Below are 20794 nucleotides of genomic sequence, written 5' to 3' on the forward strand. Positions count from 1 at the left end.
AATATATGAAAAGGAACTCCTTGCACTTCTACATGCCTTAGACTCATGGAAGCACTATTTATTGGGGACTCCTTTCATTCTGCAAACGAATCACCAAAGTCTTAAGTACTTCATGACGCAGACCAAGCTCTCCAACAAACAAATGATGTGGGAAAATTTCCTTTCGCAATTTCATTTTCATATTGCTCACATTGCTGGCAAGCATAATCAAGTAGCGGATGCACTCTCAAGACGGCCGAGAGTGAATGCGGTTTCCATAGCCACTCACAATGATCTATCTTCTATGATAGGTGAGTATGCTATTGATCCCGATTTTAGAGATATGATTTCAGCCCTTGCACTAGGGAAGAAAGAGGAACCATTTACTTTACAAGATGGTTATCTTCTCTATGGCAATAGACTATGTGTTACTAGCTCACTACGTGAGAAAGTAACTGTATGAATCTCATGCTCCTCCTTATGCATGGCATAGAGGGATTCAGTCTACCCTGAAGGGGATTGAAACATATTTCTATTAGCCTATCATGAAATCAAACATACAAGAGAATGTTTCTAAATGTGTGGTATGCCAAAAGACGAAGTTTGATAGAGGGAAGCAACCTGGATTGCTTCAATCCTTTTCCAATCCCTATATCACCATGGGAGAGCATATCCATTGATTTTATCTTTGGATTGCCTAAGTCTATCCATGGGAATACGGGAATATGGACAATAGTAGACAGGTTTAGTAAAGAAGCTCATTTTATACCTGTCAAAAAGACTATCAAAGCCCATCAAATGGCAACCCTCTTCATTTCACAAATCTTCAAGTACCATGGCTTGCCAATGTCCATAGTGTCGGATAGAGATCCTAGAATGACCAGTAATTTTTGGAAGGGTCTCTTTGAGAATTTAGGCACAAGGCTAAACTTCTCTTCGGCCTATCACCCGCAAAAACGAATGGCCAAAGTGAAATAGCTAACCTAACAATTCTCCATCTACTAAAAGCCTATGCAATGGAAGTAGATCAAAGATCCCAATGGGAGAAGTACTTACCCTTAGTGGAGTATGCCTACAATAACATTGTACATACTTCCACGGGTTGAAGCACCCTTTGAGGTAATTGAGGGAAGAGCAAAAAGTCCCTTGCTACTTAAGGTACACGGGAAGATCTTCGTTGTAGATGAGTATAGCCGAGACCTACAAGAATCTTGACAAGCACAATAGAGCCCAAGCCTTTAAAGAAAATGATTGGGTCTTATTAAAATTTCCCAAGGCTCGATTAAGTCACACAATGGGCAAGAATCCTACGGGACACCAAAAGTACTATGTTAAGTTAGCAAAAAGGTACTACGGGACCTTCCAAATTCTTAGGCCAATCAATGAGATGGCCTATCAACTCAAGTTGCCCAACCATTGGTTCATACACAATGCTTTCCATGTGAGCCTACTAAAGCCTTACAAAGGAGAGCCGCCACAAGAACCAACAATTGAAGACCCACCGGAGATCGAGGACCAAGAAGAGGTACTGCAGCCCGAGTCCATTCTCCGACATGAAGACAAGGTACTAAGAGGTGGTAAGACTATCCGACGACGATATCTTATTAAGTTTAAGAATTATCCTTTTAAAGATGCTAGATGGATGCAAGGCATACAATTAAAGGATAACCTAAACCTTGTCAATGCTTACAATGCTTCCCAAGAGTAAGCAAATGTACAAATGTTAAAAATGAACAAAATTTTTGTCTTGTAAGACTCTCTTTTTCTTTATTGTGCACAAAAATGAAGTAGTATGCATGCTTAGATCAAGTTTGCGGAGACGGCGTCTCCCGAACACCAAGTAGAGCTTGTCACTCTAGTATGGAGGATGATAGGACTAATGTGCAGACATGCTTGCGGGAGCCTCAGGCTCTCAGGCACCAAATGGACTAGTCATCCACTGTGGAATGATGTCGTAGGGTAACATAGGGATCCTCTACCCACTAAGAAAATGACTAATGAATATGCTTTATCTTCTCTACCCCATAGTCGAGGACGACTATGATTTCAAGAGAGAGGAAATGTCATAATAATCAATATCTAATTCTCCTAAATAATTTTCTCATGTTAAACTGATCATTTAATATGGGAAAGTTCGAGGGGAGAAAAATCTAGAACATTGGTTAAGCTAGCTGACCGGCCACAGTAGGGATCCAAAGGAGGGAAAATAGGGATCCAAAGGGGGGGGCATCTGTAAAAGAGCCATGTGCAACAATGGGCTTAAAAGACCCTAAGGTTCAGCCCATTACGACTTCCAAAATGCTAAGGTTCCAAAATTAAAAGGTTGTGTCCAAAGGTCAAACATTGGGGGAATTGGATGCTTTGTGTGTGTCCCAAAAGTCTTTGGCAATCCCTACATAGGAGGGGGCGAGCCTTGCAAGTAGGGGATGAGAGAGAAACTCACACACACACACACACACACACACACATACAAGATCCCTTTACACAAAGGGAATGAGGGACACATGTCAGCTCCCTAGCCCAGATGCCCACAAGGTGTACCCAATTCCTATTGGATGGCCTTTTGGAGGTGGACCAATGAGAATTAGGCTAGAGCAAATCTAGTTTAATTAATTTTAAAACACTTAATAAAAGAACCAATAAGAATTAAGCTCTCTAGAAGACTATTGGATAGTCTCCCAAGGGAACCAATGAGCATTCAGTAGACTAATGGCTTGCCTGATTCCTATTGGCCGGGAGGCAAAGGGGTCCAAATGAGAGTTTAGTTGAATTAAATAATTACCTAAAGCTCTCACAAAAGGGGAAAGGGGGACACATGTCATAAGGCTATCACTTATGCTGCTTAATTACCATTGGCTAAGCTTGGGGAGGTCCAATAGGATGCTAACAAGAGGAAATAGCAAGAGGGGTCGACCAAGAGAGAGAGAGAGGGGGGGGGGGCTGATTTTTCAAAGGCATTATTACCTACACACTCACACAGACATGATGTGTGAAGTAAAGAAGACTCTCTCTCCTTCTCAACTTTTAATGGAAAGCTTATCACCTACTCCAAGCTTGTGAGAAGGGAGGCTTACACCAACAACTCTTGGCTTTGTGATGCAAATCCAACCAAGAGCCAAGCTTCAATGCATGCTCATCTCCTCTACCATGCTAATTACTAAGCTAAGCTATGCTAATATGAGTGATTATGTGAGGAGATGTACATCTTTCTCGTAAGAATACTCCTTCTTCCTCTCAATCTACTCTCATAACCCACTAGCTCTCGCCATCTTTGAAGGTGTGTGAGGTCTTGGGTCTGAGACCATGAGGGAATTGATGTTGTGTTTGATAAGTGTTTTTCATAGTGCATGAAGTTTCCATCATCATTGCACTAGCTAGTATTGAAGGAACACAAGAAATTGTATTGTAAAATGTCTCTCTTGATGGGAGAAACCATAATACAAAGCCTTTTGGAGGGGGGACTGGCTCCATGAAAATCCGGTACTCAACTGTTGTCAATTGCTTAATCTCTCTCTCTTTTGAAGTATTGTTCATGCTATCTAACTAGGTGTTATGATTTTTGTTTCTCTCTCCACCCAAGCACTCTTGTTATTCTCATTAGGAAGCTATTCTAATGAAATGCTCACTATGTTCATGCTATTTTCCACTACACACAAGTTATTAGACCATTAAATGTTACACCTTTGGATGGCCCAACAATTAACTTCCTTTTCCTTTCTAACTTCCTCTCAGAATAGGGCGTGCTTGTTTCGAGTCTTCAATCCTTTCATGTTCCATGGTTGGATAGCTAGAACTTCTATTATTGGGAGAGGAGAAGCAATTCCTCAATATTGCGATCCCTGCCCCGTTTTTGCATCCCTAAATCTAGGAGAGTCAGGAGGCTCTCTAGCAACCCGGGGCTCCTTCATCTGAAGCACTTCGAAGGGATTGTGGAGTGGGAGAACACAAGTCCCTCCCTTTAGCTGAGCGGGGGGGAGGAGACTTTACCTTTCAAGGCTCCAGTATCCTTCAATGATATGGATTCTCTTGCCACTGTCTTCACCTTTTTGATCCACTTCAATAATGGGACTTGCCCAGTGACCAAGTTATTACTATCCTTGAGTAGTATGGACTAGCTCATTTCCTTTTTCTTTAACCAAGAAAACCATGTCCTCCAAGAGAGAATTATAATCATCTAGGTCGGCGGACCCCGTGTCGGAGCCTCACCCTTCATTACGGCATCGTTCAAAGGTCATGAAGTCATCCCTTCCCCTCCATCGATCATAGAAACTCCATCATTCATTGACACTTGATGATGTCTTCCTCCATGGGCAAGGCCTCGGATTCCATTTTAGCACCTCGATGAAGCACAAATCTATGCACAAAAAAGAAAGAGGGCGGGCGGGGGGGGGTGCGCACGAAGCATGCTAGGTCCGGTGAGGGCTAGAAGCCCCGGGGGAGCAATCCCTAGTGGAGGGAATGCAAGCAAAAAAGAACTCTAAATATAGTTCTAAAGGCTTTGATTACAAGTTTAAAATGCACACGTTATAAGGATAATAAGCATAGCAAAAAATGATGACAATAAGTATAATCTGCGTGCAAACTGGAGGCGAAACTTGGGCTTGCACAGTGAGCTGAAGGCAGCTTATGAGATTTAGAGATGGGCATGGAGGGGCGTACCAAGGCTCCTCCACACTTTAACAATAACACACTAAGGAGGTGGAGTGACTCCAACGATGCCCTACTACACAGCATCCAGTCAGAGCCAAGGCAGCCAACCCACACCCGCCTTCAAACGACACTGCGAGTCAACCTCTGCTCAACCCCAAGCGTCTGCAACCCTAAGCAATTGTGCTCATCTTTTGGAACCACACTGGTGATGCAAGCTTGAATAGTCTACTCAAGTTGACTAGTGATTTCTATCACGAGAAGGGCAAAGTGAAAATAAGCCCTTCTATAATATATTGGCACCCTCGACCCTAGCCCTCTTTGGTGTGTAAAATCCAATCAGTGATAAGACACGGGGAGCCGAAGGAAGAAGTAGAGGAGCTCTCCAAAATAAAGCAAGAAGGAAGAGCTCTTGCGGAGAAGCACAAAAGGTGGCTTGAGACCAAAGTGCGTCTTGTTGATTTTCAAGCTCAAGAGATCAATAATACTCAATTACTGGCCAAAGAGATTGTCCTCAAACCCGAACCCCACCAACCAGGCTCATTTCTTCAGATCTCTCAAAGTCAAAAGAAGAAGGGACGCCAACTTCATGCTTGACCATCTCAATCAAATTATTGGTCAGCAGAAGTCTATGCTCAGGGGGTAAAGGAGGCAAGAGCTTGTATGCCTGGTACAATCAAATGTGATTTAGTCGCTACTAAAGCAACAACATTAGAGGGACCAATGTCTATCAATGAATGTTGGATTGCCTTACAAGCAATGGGGAAGGAAAAATCCCTTGGGTGGGATGGACTTACTGCTAAATGATGTACAAATTATTTTGCAAGATCCAATGGTCCTTTGATAGATTATGACCTGACGAATGTGATCATGTAAAAAAATGAACTATTTAAGAGTTCATTTTTTCTAGATCTAGCTCAAAAAATAACAAAGACTGCTTAGAGGATCTTGAAAGAGTTTTTTTAAACATTCTAAATTAATAATTTACATTGCCACTCATTTTTATTTTCACATATCTTGTGACTCTTACCATAAGGTCCTTATGGGGAAAAAAATGTATCAATTTGAGTTAGGGAAAAGCACTTTTCCACTGTTTTAATTTTTTTCACTTACACAATTCATTTAAGGTGTGCCTCCTTAGGTTTGTAAAGTGCCAAGCCTAGAAATTTTGACACTTGTCCATATACCATGGTTTGGTCTCTCTCTCCAATCCTACTTGTCTATTCCACCTCATACAAGGTGGCCACCACATCACCAAAAGTCCATGTCATCACCCCATCTTACCTTCCACATCACCACAATCAATAGTTGGATCTTAACACTGAGCTTTCCAAATCACCCTAACCGCCACCTCATCCACCGCCCTCAAGTGCCACCTCACTTTAGATGTCATGGCATCCACCACCTCACGTGCCACTTGTCCGTGGTGCTTGCATGGCTCACCACGTCCCTTGCCACCTCACAAGTCACTAAGCATGCCACATCACCAACTTTCCAACTCACCATCTACCTTTTTGTCACCTAAACATTCCATGTCACCATTTTGACATGTCATCATATGACATGGCAAATGAGGAGGATTTTGTCCACCATGTCATCTTGCCACTACCTATGCATTCCATATCATCAAACATCCACACCCCCCCGCCACATATACGACCATGTCATCCATGCATGGCCACCTCAAACAGCCACGTCATTTATTTTTAACTTTAATAAATTTGCCACTCAAAGCAGATTAATTCTCATTTATCATTTAATTATTTATATTATAATATTATAAATTATTATCAAAATTCTATTTATTTAAATTATTATTGGATCAAAAATTAAATATTATGAAATTTTTTTACAAATTATTTTCACTTTCCTTATGTCAAGAGATAAATATTTTAAGTCAATTAATCATTTTCCCTCAATGGCACACCATTTCAGCAACCTATTTTGTCCCATAGTTTCCTGGGGTTGGTCCCTGCCTCGGGCCTCTCATAAGCATCCTTTGCATGTTGGTCATCATATCATTCATGCGTTTGGACATGTCTTTTATAGCATTGGTGGGAGCTACATTAGCTGGTCCCTTGTGCTAGCACAGTGGATGTAGTTCAATGCTCTCCTCGTTGAAGATCTCGCACTTATCACTCAAGTCAATTGGCATCCAGCAAACTGCATGCTTCCCATGTCATGTGTTTTTGTCTATACAAAATATCTTGCAAATCTTTGTTTAATAGTCCCTCTTAAAACAGTGAGACAAGCCTTTTCTCGGTTGGAATCTCCAACTCCGGACATCTCTCTATATATTGTCTCACCCGGCTCACACTATCTCTGATAGTTTCTCCTTGTTTTTGTTTGAATCTGTAGATTTGAGCTACCGTACTATTCTTGATTCCCGTTTTTGAGCAAGAAGCAAAAAATCTCATTTTGCCAAAGTTGGTAAATCAGTTATCGACCCAGGAGTTATTGTCTAGAACGAAGTTAAAGCCTTTCCCTCTAAGGTCATTTTAAATCGCTCAAACTGTGTATGGAAGTCAGTTATACGCTCAGCTCTCAAAACTTGTCTGAAGCTCGCTAATGGTCATACGGATCCCTTCTCGCTGTATTTTTTGACCCATTTTTGGAAGTTGGTTGGTCTAGCTCTATGGTTATGCTCGATGCCCGCTCTATCTCTTCTAACAGACATTTCTCCCATTAAGCCTCCAAACTAGATGTGACTCATGTGGACCTCTCCTTGTCCTAGTGTCACCCATTCTTTCCGTGTTATAGGTGGTTTTTGCACTTCTACTCATGTTCCCATCCTTGAGGTGGATACCTCTAGCTGTGCTTCCTTTTTGATTGATCATGCTATCATAGGCTCTATCATTTGGGCCTACATTCTGTTCAGTTTTATGTACCAATTTTTTATCGCTTCTTGGATCAAACGTCCATGGTATTTGGTGTGTTCAATCTCCTTTGGATTCATCATAACAAAATTGTTATTATAACAATCCCTAAAGAGATGGACTGGTAGTTTTGCTAAGCCCTTCTCCTTGATCTTGAAAATATACACTATCTTCAAGGGTGTCAATTGCTTTGGTTTGGCATGGGTAGTCCAAATCAAATTTGTGACATTGTTGGCTTCCCAACAATAGACTCCAAGCCTAGGGTTGTCAGTGGGTGTGCATTTTAAAGGTTTGGTATCTATCAAGTCATATCCTTCTAATTCAAGCACAAGAGGTCCTTCTTTCATAGCCTTATTAGGAATTAGAGTCTCAATCTCCAATCCCCATTTGTCTACAAAATCAAGATTATGTATCTTGAGGTATTGCACCCCATTTTAGGTCATATAGAAGCTATCTTATTTGTTTTCCCTAACCTCCTCTAAAAAACTCAACGGTATGGTCATCTATCCTTACTACAAACTCTTCATTAGGATCCAAGTAAATATGGGCTTTGTACTTGTTAGTTTTAGAAAAGGTTGAGATATGTTTGAACTTGAGAGAGGTCCCGCCTCTTGATTGAGTTGAAAAAGAAAACATCTCAAAGCTTGAGTCGGAAGAAGTGTCTGGCACTCCTATGCAATAGTTTCTAATGGTCTCCCTTGGTTTACACTCTCTTCTGTGGATGCTCTGCTCCTATTCTCTCCTAAGGTACCCAAGCTTCCCAAAAGTCTACCAGATCTTAAGTTCATATATGGGCTCACACAGCTTAATTGAACAAATACGTCAAACCTAGAGTGTTCTCCTTGATTTTAGACAGAGTGCTTCCCGCTTTTTGTCTCACCCTTTTTTGCAAAGTCGTAATTCCATGCACACCACCTCTTCAAACTGTATATGATTCCACAATTTGTCAATTTGAAGTCACAAAATATCTAATAATTCCTTTCTCCAAGCACTGGACACACCCAGTATGCCCCAGATCTAATATTTTGCTCAAACTATTTTAGGCACGTCTAAGATGGCTACACCTATCTGTGGAGGTAAATTCAACTTTTATCCCTGGATGGGTTCTACACACATGACAAAGATATCCCTAGTCTCACTTCCACAAAATGACCCTCTTGGTGAGAAATTTATCTTTGGCGCACCTAATATAAATCTTCTCTGTTTCAACATTTTTTTGCCCAAATGTGGACATTTAGCATTTTTATTTCACAGATTAATTTTCCCACAATTTTTAGGATTTACCCACACCCTAGTTTCAAGTTTTAGCTAGAATTGGATTTTCCTTTGTTAATTTTCTCAAGTTGGCAAATTTTTCCAGCCTTTTAGTGATCCAAACGTTTCCAAATTCAAAGGGAGCACTCTACTCAAGTTGGTCTACCACCTTGCAAGTTTTTTTTGTCAGTATCAGTTCTAGAAACCCCAGGTGGTTTTCTACTTACCCTACTCCTCCTGGACATGAAAAAGAGTGCCGGAAGTGGAAATTTTAACTTTCAATTTCAAATCTCTACTTTCTAATTAGGTGATACCCTTATCGACCACTAGCTAGTCTCAAGGGTCCTCCACCTAACCCGTACTACTAACTAAAGCTCCTGAGGTCCCTACCGAGTATCCCTACTCTCAAGCACCTCTTAGTTGTGATAAAGTCAAAAAAATGTGCTACTCTAGCCGAAGCTAGAGGAAGTAATAGAATTTCAATTGAATGCTTTGGAATTTTCCCTAGTCTAGGTTGCCTCGGTCCCTGCAACCGTGCAAAATGTCGGCCGCCTGTCAAGCCTCACCATATCAATGATAGCAAAGCGAGAACCACAGACATAAAATGCCAATCCGTGGGATGTAGCTGCCCGACTAATACATGGAGGCTACAAGAGATAGCTAATATCTCAAAAAACCCAAGTCCTATGTGCTCTTGCCTAAATTGGTCTCAGATGTGTGTCAAATATCAAAAAGGCTTCCCTTACCGCAAGCTTTATGCAATGATTTTGTATAGCTACGATGCTCCGAATGCAATGAAACTTACTGCCTAGAATGTGCAGAGTATCCTCAGTATCCCCATATGCTCAAATGTCATTTTTAACACTAAAAAAAAATCGTACCTAAAATAAACATTCTATTTTAGGCAGGTCGGTTTTGGCCTTCGAAGCACTCTATAGCTTCCTTAGGAAAAGATCTATCTCTCCCTAAGCCTCTCAAAATCCAATTTAGACATGCATATTGTGCGTAGGGAATAAAAATAGCTTGTCGACAGATATGCCTAAAAACACAACTTCATCGCGAGAAACTTACGTAGAAAGAGAGAGCTTTCACCTGCGAACGTGTTGGTATGCTCGAATTCACAATGCAACACCGCACAAGGGAGACACAAGCAACCAAAAAAATAGAGAATTCATAGTACTCAACTGCAGCATACGCTCACTTTCATTATCCAAAAACTTAGGTTTAAATTACAAAACTTGGCTTTTATACCTTAGCCAAGGTTTAAAGAATGGATTCCTAGCTCTTTGGGTTCAATAACAAGGTTTAGAAATTGAATTTAGTTACAAATTTGTAAGCCCTCGGTCCCTTACACTCTTTAACATACATTGATAATACCACGACTTTAGACTTTTACGAGATTTCTCATTAATACAAAAAGTTATGATACAATCAACTTTTATACCTTCTGTTAGTTGAGCAGCTAACACAAAGAAGTTTGAGACGTAGAGGTGATTGCTGTCGCGGAAGAAAATTGACAAAAGTCTTGAAAGCACAAGCAATGCTCTAGAGCAAGGCTACATGTGGATGTGCCACAAGAGCCCATTACTCTTCGTACGATCAAGGATCCTAGGAATGTTCACATGCATGTATCACCATATAAGGGTGACACTTCTTCTCTCTCTCTATTGCTTATCTATTTCCCTTCTTCCCCTTTCTCAATCCCTGTATCATTGGCCTCAACATCTACATTCCCGCTAGGGGAGAGGAAACCCATTGGCGAGCTCACACCTCCCATAGTCGGTGCCTTTGGTGAGTCTCACATGGTCTCGCCAGCTCTGAAGCATTTTAGAAGTCTACAGATGCAGTCAGTCTGTTACAACATTGGGCAACCTCTTGTTGTATGTGGTTAAATACAATTGATAATTGGCATGTAATGGTTAATCATTGTGCCGTCTTACTATTTTTACTAATGGTGAGTTGATGCCGTGTAGAATTGAACTCTAGGAGTTGAGAAGAAGGCGTCAATAATAAATTATTCTTGGTTAAAAAATTTTGCATAGTTTATTTTTCTAATAAGCCCCTATGGCTCTCTTGCAAATAATTAGTGAGAACTCACACTAAGAGGGTCATTCAATAAGCCCCTATGGATCTCTTGCAAATAACTAGTGAGAACTCACACGAAGAGGGTCATTCAATAAGTGGTAGCCACCACACAAGGACTAAAGTAGGTGTAAAAAGGGGCCTCCAATTTCTGGCACCAATAAGGAATATCAAATATTAAATACCAAACTTTACAAAGGTGCCGTGGAGTTTGGGGCTACATTGTTTAGGCCATTGATTTGCAAGATTTTGTTACCATATACATGTGGTAGTGATGTGTGTGAACACACTAGGACCGCCGGGGCAATTTTTCCCTCTTTAGGAGGTTTTTTCCCCCGTGCATTGTATATACGCCCATCACTCTAGGGCTATCTATCTTTCCATTGCACACTAAGTAACACACTCTCTATTGTGTGCCTTGAGCTTCCTTCATCTTCTCCAAGCTGTGTGTGTTTCTCTGCAACCCTAATTCCAACAATTGGTATCAGAGCAGGTCACGTCGTCCCGGGCTTAGTCGCCAGCTGCTCCAGCACACGCCTGCTCACTTTCTCAGATTTCAGTGAGCTTTGGCAAACGATCGCAGGTCGACAAAAATTTTGGGAGTGCTCGAAGAGCTTGGTCTGCTCAAAATTTTGATTTGGGCTCATTTCGGCCTCCGTTTCCATTGCAGGCAATACTGCACAGGCTATTTCGTCATTTTGTGTAGAATTTTTGTCAGTGCCGTTTTCTGCATAACAGGTGCCTTATAGTCTTCTACAGTTTGTGCTATATAGCACAGGTTGTTCCCGCTCCGTTTCTCCTATTTTCGAGCAGTTTTCACATCAGGTGCAGCATTTACCATGGCTGACAACAACAACACAGATGTGTTCAAGATGTTTGTTGTTGAGGACAGGTTGGATGGGGACAACTACCCTGTGCGCTCCTTGCCGCACTGTCGAAGCAAGGGACTTGCCAATACACCGTGTGCGAGCCACAGACGGCTCCAAGCACACAACAAGCCTAAACTAGCAAGCTCAAGAAAACAAAGGGTGTGTCACTCACCGCTCTACGCTCGCCTTCGTGGTGGATTCCTCGCCGCGATGAAGAAGAAGCTGCAGTCGTGCCGCGCTCAACCGCTTCGCCGCCGTCGTGCCTTCGTAATGCTCGATCGCACACACACTCTCCCTCTCTCTCTCTCTCTCACTCACACACACACACAAGGAGGTGAAGAAGAAGAAGATGGAGATGGAGCAAGAGCACTCTTCAATTGCACAAATGAGAGAATGAGTAAAAATTAGGTTTAGTTGGCTTTTATAGGAGCTCACCCCATTCACACTTGGGCGCCCATGCTTAACCAACTAATCCCTTGAATGTCCAAGTTAAAGTGCGCCTCTCATCGGCGATCACTCTACCTTTCCCTATTGGTCCGACAAGCCCGGTACCTGACTCTACCAAATACATAATACGCGTCCATCGTAGGTGATGGGTGTCCGTGTGCCGTGAGGGTTAACATGCCCCCCTTCCTGATGTAGATTCCGTCCTCGGAAGCTATTGAGTTGAAGCTGGTTCGTCGAGGTGGAAGAGCATTTGAGATGAATGTCCTTAGCCTTCTTCAGTCACTGCAAAATCAAACAACATTGGCACAGTAATTGCATTCTCTTAAAAAGCATATGCAGTTTTAGATAGAAAAATTGATTGGTCAAAGAATTTCAAACAATTTGTTAGCAATGAACATTAAATTGCAATGTAATCAAATGCATAAACAGATGTAAAGGTAAAAAATTAAACAAGTCTGGGGTCGCTAATTTGACGGTCGAAAAGCACTAGAGATCGAATATTAATACCATGGGTAAGATTCTTAACTTTCTGTGGTCAATTAAGTTGTTTAATCGCGAGAGCCAAGTATTCATGTTCAAGGGCTGACTAGAGGCTATATCTAGAAAACCTTGTAGTTAAGCTACCATAAAAGGAATTTCTCATGAAATCATCGCCTGACTGATTACTTTTTCTTTGACCCCCCAAGGTCTTTTCACAGTGATTCAATTATGATGTGTGTGCTTATTTTGTATGCCTTGGGTTTTTTGCTTTTCAAGGAAAAGCGCCCACGCTGGGAACCTCTAGGGCTCTAGTACCATAGGCGATACATGTGAGTGAAGTACCAAATCAAGCCGAGATTTCTCTTCCAGCTTAAAATTTTACATTGTGGCACTTTGATTTTTTGTTTGTTCATTTTCATCATTTAAATTTTGTAACTTTGGGGGGTCATATAACACTGTTACCCTCCCCAGGCTCATCACATTAGTAAACTCCCTTTATAATACTTAAGCTAAAGGTCGATAGGGTTAAGCCCACTAGAAAGCCCTAGTACATTTCATACAATGCTGCCTAAATCGGATTAAGAACCTAAGTAACCATTGTTTATTAGGAAGGCATTCCCCATGGTATTAAGAGAAGATCTCTAACACCTAGCTTGGTCAAACTAGCTTAGTCGGACTGCTTGATTTTTAAACCTAGACAAGTGATTATGACAAAACATTACATTGAATTAAATGTTTGATACTAAGCAAATGCACTGAATATTATGCTACCAATCACAATCAAAGCAGACAAACATAGATGCAAAAAGATAAGGGCAATGCTAATGGACAAGAAACACCTGTTTGTGTTGATGGTCGCGCTTGATTTGAAGGTTCCATGAAGGTCCAAATCCTATCAATAGCAACACGCTCCTGTACACACTAGGAAACAAAAGGAATACCTCCAGGAGGCACATCAGTGGGAAAAATTAAAACTCCTAAAAAACAAACTCAAAACACAATCTAGACCCCTAACCTACCTATCTGTCACCCCTTTTAGAATCAAGGAAAGAGGATATTATATAAACCGGGTGGCCACCCTAAGGCTAGGCCTCTATCCTCATCATCTAGATAAATAAAATCGTTGTCCGTGAGGCCATAGTCTTCCTCGGTCTCTATTACTTCCTCTTCATCATCCTCTTGTGCAAGCATGCTAATCAAGAACCTCGTGATGCGTGGATACTCATCTTGTGCAAAAGAATAAGCATGTGCCATTGGAGACACATTCGCTACTGGGTAGGGATCACTAGTTAGCCATAGACGTATCAGCCATTCTAACTCCTCAAAATTTCTCTCACATGCAAGGCTCTCTATCAAATCCCATTCGCAAGAAAGTATAGGGTAGCATACGTAGAACACTTGTTGAAAAGACAAGGGGTACCTTTCATCAAAAATAGAAGTGCATGCCTCTGGTGAAGTAGCCATTTCTGACAAGACAGATAGATTTGGTTAGGCCTTTAAAACATAAGAGTTGTTTTTGTGTGTTGCTTGACTTGACACGGTGAATTTGGACTTATATGTAAGATCTGATAGGGTGCTCTCTCATTGCTAGGCGCTCTTGCTCTTTACTATTTTTGTTTTTTGCGAGTATAAAGCTTTATATGTACATTCCCTAAGATCGGAGATTAAGAGGTCAGGGAAAAAGGTTGAGAGGGAAGCAAGTGAATGATGGATGTCAGCAAACACTCCCCCCTTCCTTGGGTAGATCATACCATTTGAAATGAGCTTGTCACCCTTTGAAACCAATTGTTCCAGTTGGTAATAGGTGAGGATTTTTGCCAGTAGTTTGTTATTACCCTAGGTGCCTTGTCAAGTTGCAACGGTGGTAAGGTACTCTCCCAGGATCGAACTTGAAGTGGTTCATCAGGTGATTCTTGAACACTGGGAGGTGTGGATTCTTTTGTAGCTTCATGGAGGTCCACTACTATAGATGGAGGCTGTGTAGAAGCTTTTACCTCTATGGATGTATTACAGGAGGAGCTAGAATCTTCATGGGACTCCCCCCTTCCTGAGCTAGGTGGAACAAATCGTTCTTTCTTTGGTACCCAAACTAGCTCGGGAGCGGGTGTGTAGCATTTTGTGATTTTTTTCTTTCCAGGATCATTGATTCGTTTTGGAGCTACGGGATTGGGCTCACTTGGGTCAGGTGATAGGTAAGAGTACCATCTACGTTTTGGCACCCAGATTTGATCATTTCCTTGATAGTAGCCTTGGGCTTCCAATAGTCGTTTAGGAATCCAACGCAGCGTTTCTTTACATTTCTTGGAGCGAGTGGTACGTTTCTTACAAGGCTTCTGCTTTTTAGCACTAGTTATGGTCACTAAAGAAGCTTTAGGGACCCACTTGTATGTTTTCTTCGTTACATTAGGATGAGTCTTGTCGGAAGCGATATGCATTGCTTGTAGCATATTTAAGGGTATAGGCATTTCATTCCCCTCAGGTGTTACCCAGGTCGTCCCCCTATTTCCCCAAGTGTCTATGGTTGATGCTAGGTGGACCCAATCCACATTGTCTGACTCAGTCATCCCAGGTAGGATATCCATATAAGGAGAATCTTGGCCAATGTCTGTATCCTTCTTACAAGTGTAACAATATTGTAGTGGGGCCGAGTGAACTGTGGTGTCAGAGCGATGATCAATAATGGTTTTACTCCCTAAGGGGTGTACCTTACCAGTCACCAAATCCACTTTAAGGACAGAGTCTTGGAATTGCAAATAGACATGATTTTTAGACCAATCGTGAACCATTTGTGCTTCCCTCATGAATGGTCGTCCTAAAATCATTTCATATGACATAAGGTGTTTAGAGAAATCCATTACAATGAACGTATGTCGTACCTTGTGTCCTAGAACTTTGATCTTAAGATCCTTGAGCATCCCCATAGGTTTGGCTATGGTACCATTTGCCATCTTTACCACAATGTTAGTAACACTGAGGCGGGGTTTTCCCATGGATTCCCAACAATCTTTTGTAACGATGCTAACTCCCGCACCACCATCAAGAATTCCCTTTATAGTTAATCCCTTGGTAGTGATGGGTAGGGTCGCATTAGACTCGTCGCCTTCAAAATACTGGCCTAATTCGTTAATGGGTACCTCGATCACAGACTCGTGTCCATCTAAGTCAAGTGATTGCACATGATTTTCCTCATCAATCATAATCGAGTCAGGCCTATTTGGTTGCGCAAACTGCGGTAATCCCGTTCGTAGCTCTCCGTTAAGGAATGCTCGAAGTGCAAGGAATAACTCAGGATCTCCATACAGCTTTGCTATGATCGTGGTTCGGACCTCAGAAGACATGAAGTCCACTAGTTTGGCAACATTCATTGGCGTTTTGCAGGGTGTAGGTCCTTGACTAGGAACTGGTGAGGATGGAATCTCATATTCCTCAATGGGATCAGGTATTCCTTCGTTAAACATCCTTTCCAACAAGAAGGGTGTATGCTCACTTTCTGATGTCCTGTCCTCACTCCCTTCTTGGATGATACTAGATATGGCTAACGGTCTATGGTTCATGTGGGGTGGATGAACTTGCGTGGGAAACACAGTGTCATGAATTTTGATATGCATGGGTTCTTGTTCTAGTTTCCTTTGAGTCTCCTCCACTAAACCTCTTAGATGTTTCACCTGCTTAATCTCGTCTACAGGGTTTGGGTACGTCCCAATCTTCTTTTTACGATTCTTCCCTTTTTGCCCCTGCGGTTTATCTTGGGGGTCTTGGATTGGATTTGGAAACACTTGTGGTGTTTTCAGAGGCTCTTTATGGTTTTCTCTCATTCGGTTTTCATTTGGTCCCATGTTACGGTTTTCCTTGTCGGTCTTTCCCTTTGTGGTATTGGTTCTAGTCTCCATTGTCTCGACTGAATCTGAATCATCCTCGAGGTCATTCATATACACGGGGTCATCTCCTGTTCCTATGTTTGTTTTGGAACTTGGCTTTGAGTTTTCCGTATTCTGCGACTTCTTCCTTCGTGTCTTCTTTTTCTTTGCTTGGATAATTGACGCGGTATCTCTCTCTTCGAGGATATGTCCTGGCCCTTGAAGCATGGACCGTGTAATCGCATAAGCGGGTGCGACGGGTGGTATTGGTGATGTCACAGTAGCAATTTCGACCAAATTCAGGGGTGTGATTTTAGGCGCATTTGGGTTATAGGGGCATTGGGAAATCAAGTGATCTATGCCACAACGATTACATGTGAGTATTGGCATTGCAGACGTGCTCCCTTGATTCATTTGCATCTGTGCAGCATTCTTTTGCAGCCTAATAGGGCACTCCGCTACTCGATGTGGTCCACCACATTCGTAGCATTGAAGAGGTGGCCTCCTAGCCTGGGTGTTGATATTTTGACCTCTGGATGCGAGAGCAGCAGCTTGATAAACCGGCTTGACTTGTCCCCAACAATCTTCCATGTAGTATATAGGACATTCTTCCAATGTATCTAGTCCGTAGGCAATACTAGTGTCTATTTCCTCCTCACAACCATCTGCATAAGCATTAGATGGCTCGCAACCCACTTGGTTCATAGGGGCGACTCTTGGAAGCGGGGGCTGCGGTCCTAGCACAGGAGGTGGTAACGGTGTAGCTTGTACAACATTTTGAGATCTAGGGACCATGTGTTGCGGTAGTTGCTCAACAGGTGGAGTAGGCATCAATACAGGAGCTCGAGGCGCATCCGTCCAGGCTACAGGTGGTCTATTTGCCATCATACGTTTGATCATTAAACAATCCTTAGCTTGGTGACCATACCTACCACATGCGTTGCAAGTTCCATTAAATTTTACTCTAAACGTAGGGCACTCACTAGTGCTATGTGGACCTAAGCAAATGGAACACCATTGTTGCTCCCTTCTTGGATACATGTGACTATTTTGAGGGGGTCGATTATCCTTAAGAGACTCTTGGATTGCCTTGGTGAGGTCTGTCAAGAATGTCTCAAATACCTTTGGCTCATTGGAAATGGGCTTTGCAGTCATGGGTTCATACTCAATGGCTTGTGAGCTAGTGGATCTCGTGTCAGTAGACACCCTCATGCCTGCTATCATCAAGTTGTCCTCTAATTGGATTGCATTGGCAGTGACATCTTCCCAGGTTGTGATACCTCTAATCACTAGTCCATTATAGATTCCTTCATTCCTCAACCCTCGAATGAATCGATCAAGCAGTTGGTTATTGTTGAAGCGCTCATTTACAGGGCAGCGAGAGTTTAAGTTCTTTAGACGACTAATGAAGTCCCTTACTGACTCTCCTTCCTTACGTTCGGCCTTCTGTAGCTGAGATGCTACACCCCAAAGCACACCTTCTCGTATGTACTCCTTTAGAAACAACCTTCGAAGGGTAGGGTAGATTGTTTTCTCGTCCACCCTTAGGGTCCTATACCAATCTCCAGCCTTCCCACTTAATGTCAAGCTTAAGGCATTGCACTTATGTAGTTCGTTGCGTTCCCCTAAGGAGTCACATACTTGTTCAAACACTTCAATGTGTTTCCTAGCATCTTCGTCCCCATTGAATTTTTGCGTGAGTTTGGCAATTTGTACTGCCTTACTTCTAGGCTCTCTATCAGATGCATGATGCATATTTTCCGCGATAGATCACCTATGGTTTGAGCAAACGTGCCAAGTCACCTATGTGAGGAGGCAGGGCCGGTGGAGGTACTCTTGGAATCATATGTGGGAGAGGAACGGGTACCGGTCTTGGCATATGTGTAGATGATGCAGGATATGGAACATAACCGGGCATAGGTCCACTCGGATAAGAGCTAGGGAGCGGCACTCGAGGAGCATAAGCAAGTGGTACAATTGGAGGTGTGGGGGCCATGTGTGCATAAGGGGCTAGAGGCACATATGGTCGAGGCCCCATATTAGGTACTACGACACTAGGTAGTGGCACTGCGCTAACCGTAGATGTCATCGGTACATTCTCTGTCAGGCTTATCCCTGGAGTGAGCACTGTGTTTTCCTTGATAGAGGGTTGAGCCAAGTTAGGGAAGCTAAAGTTTTCGCTCGGAGGCTCAGATTGCATAGAGACCCCAGGTGAAATGACGTAAGATGGGTCCATGGGGCTCATTAGAGGAGTCTCCATTTGAGATAGAGTAGGCTGTTGAGCCTTGCTCGTATCCAGAAATCTCATGGGGCCAGTTGAGAGTATATTTACCCCTCGGTTTTGCCTTTCTGATTGAATAATGCCATGGATAACATTACAGATCATTTTCTGTTGATCTTCGATGCTCGTGGCACTAGAGGTGGATTGTACAATCTCTATCCATCCTACATGGTAGGCGTGGCCAGAGTGTAGATCCGTCAACACCTCAGTGTGGAGGTCGTATGTCCAATGATCATTAATGAACAATCCTTCTAGAGTCGACGTGTTAACGGTTTCTTGTGAGGTAGAAGCAATGTTGCTCCCCGTGGTTTTACTTGCCACCAACGGTACTCTAGAGAGAACTTCTGAAGGAGGCAGCTCAACAGGGCCTTCTTGGTAAGAAGTTGGTAGGATATCCACATGGACACTCTTTGGGGGTGTGGGGTCCACGTGCGATGTGAAAGGAGAGTCCACTTCCCCACCCCCTTCGCGTGCTTCATCTGCATCAGGTTCCGAGCGAGTAGCTCTACCTAATGTTTCCATGAAACGGCTAAACATACTAGTACTAGGCTGTGGAGCTTCGGGAGGTGCATGGCCTTCTCTCTCAGTGTTTTGGGTAGGGTATGCTTCCATGATTTCTGAGTCGGAGGAGGAATCACTAGCGGCTATTTTAGGGTCTTGGGTGGTGCTACCTTGTGTCCCCGCTGAGGGTCTAGAGCTTATCGTGGATGGGTAATAGGTGTCCGTATGAACAGAGACACCCTCAATATGCTCGTGTTCTAGCACCCGCCCAGAGCGTAAGTGCATGTGCTTTTGATACCCTAAGGTGTCAAAAAGCTGCTCTAGGAGGCCTTGTGACTAGTTTTTAGCGTGTTTTTTGTTTGTTTTTTTGCTAGATTTTTTAGAGCGTGTCGTGGAATGGGCCGTGTGATAGCTCAAAACGAGCGTATCGGTCAGAGGGTCGTGCCGTGCTTTACAGCCCTCCGTTTGGTCACTCTATGCCCTCGGAATCCCTAAAACTGTCAATTTCCAGTAGGGAACTAGGCCCAAACTAGAAAGTCTAAGGGTGCAAGTGGGAAGAGAAAGGAGGAGAGTGGAGGACTTGTCCCACATGCTCTCATTCTCTCTTGAGGGAGTAGGGTATATATATAAGAGTGAGTCTAGTATATATCATAGGACTGAGGCCTGGGCCTGGGCCTGGGCCTGGGCCTGGGCTTGGGCTTGGGAAAATGATCCTGATCTACCTTTTATACAAACCAACCCGTCCGTTTTAAGAGTCACGTTTTTTTTTTTGTGCAGAAAATACAGAAATTGTGCAAAAAATTGAAAACGCAGGTATGCAAAAAATGCAGAAATTGCAGGAAAAAACGCAGAAATTGCAGAAATTGCAGGAAAAAACGCAGAAATTGCAGAAAATGCAGAAATTGCAGAAAATTAAAAAAACGCAGAAATGCAGAAAATTGCAGAAATTGAAAACGCCGAACTTGAAAATGCAGAAATTGCGGAAATTGAAAAAACGCAGACAATAGCAGAAATTGAAACTTGACAGCAATTGCAGAAAACGCAAAAAACAGAAATCTCCACACACTCCTTCCCTGCCTTTCCTATGATAGAAATTGCACCACAAGGAAGCGTAAAGTGCTAACCGAGCTTAGTGTAGGACATATCCCCGGCAACGGCGCCAAAAATGTGCGCTCCTTGCCGCACTGTCGAAGCAAGGGACTTGCCAATACACCGTGTGCGAGCCACAGACGGCTCCAAGCACACAACAAGCCTAAACTAGCAAGCTCAAGAAAACAAAGGGTGTGTCACTCACCGCTCTACGCTCGCCTTCGTGGTGGATTCCTCGCCGCGATGAAGAAGAAGCTGCAGTCGTGCCGTGCTCAACCGCTTCGCCGCCGTCGTGCCTTCGTAATGCTCGATCGCACACACACTCTCCCTCTCTCTCTCTCTCTCTCACACACACACACACACACACACACAAGGAGGTGAAGAAGAAGAAGATGGAGATGGAGCAAGAGCACTCTTCAATTGCACAAATGA

The sequence above is a fragment of the Adiantum capillus-veneris genome, chromosome 17, assembly GCF_014529385.1.
Source record: "Adiantum capillus-veneris isolate H3 chromosome 17, ASM1452938v2, whole genome shotgun sequence".
Lineage (NCBI taxonomy): Eukaryota > Viridiplantae > Streptophyta > Polypodiopsida > Polypodiales > Pteridaceae > Adiantum > Adiantum capillus-veneris.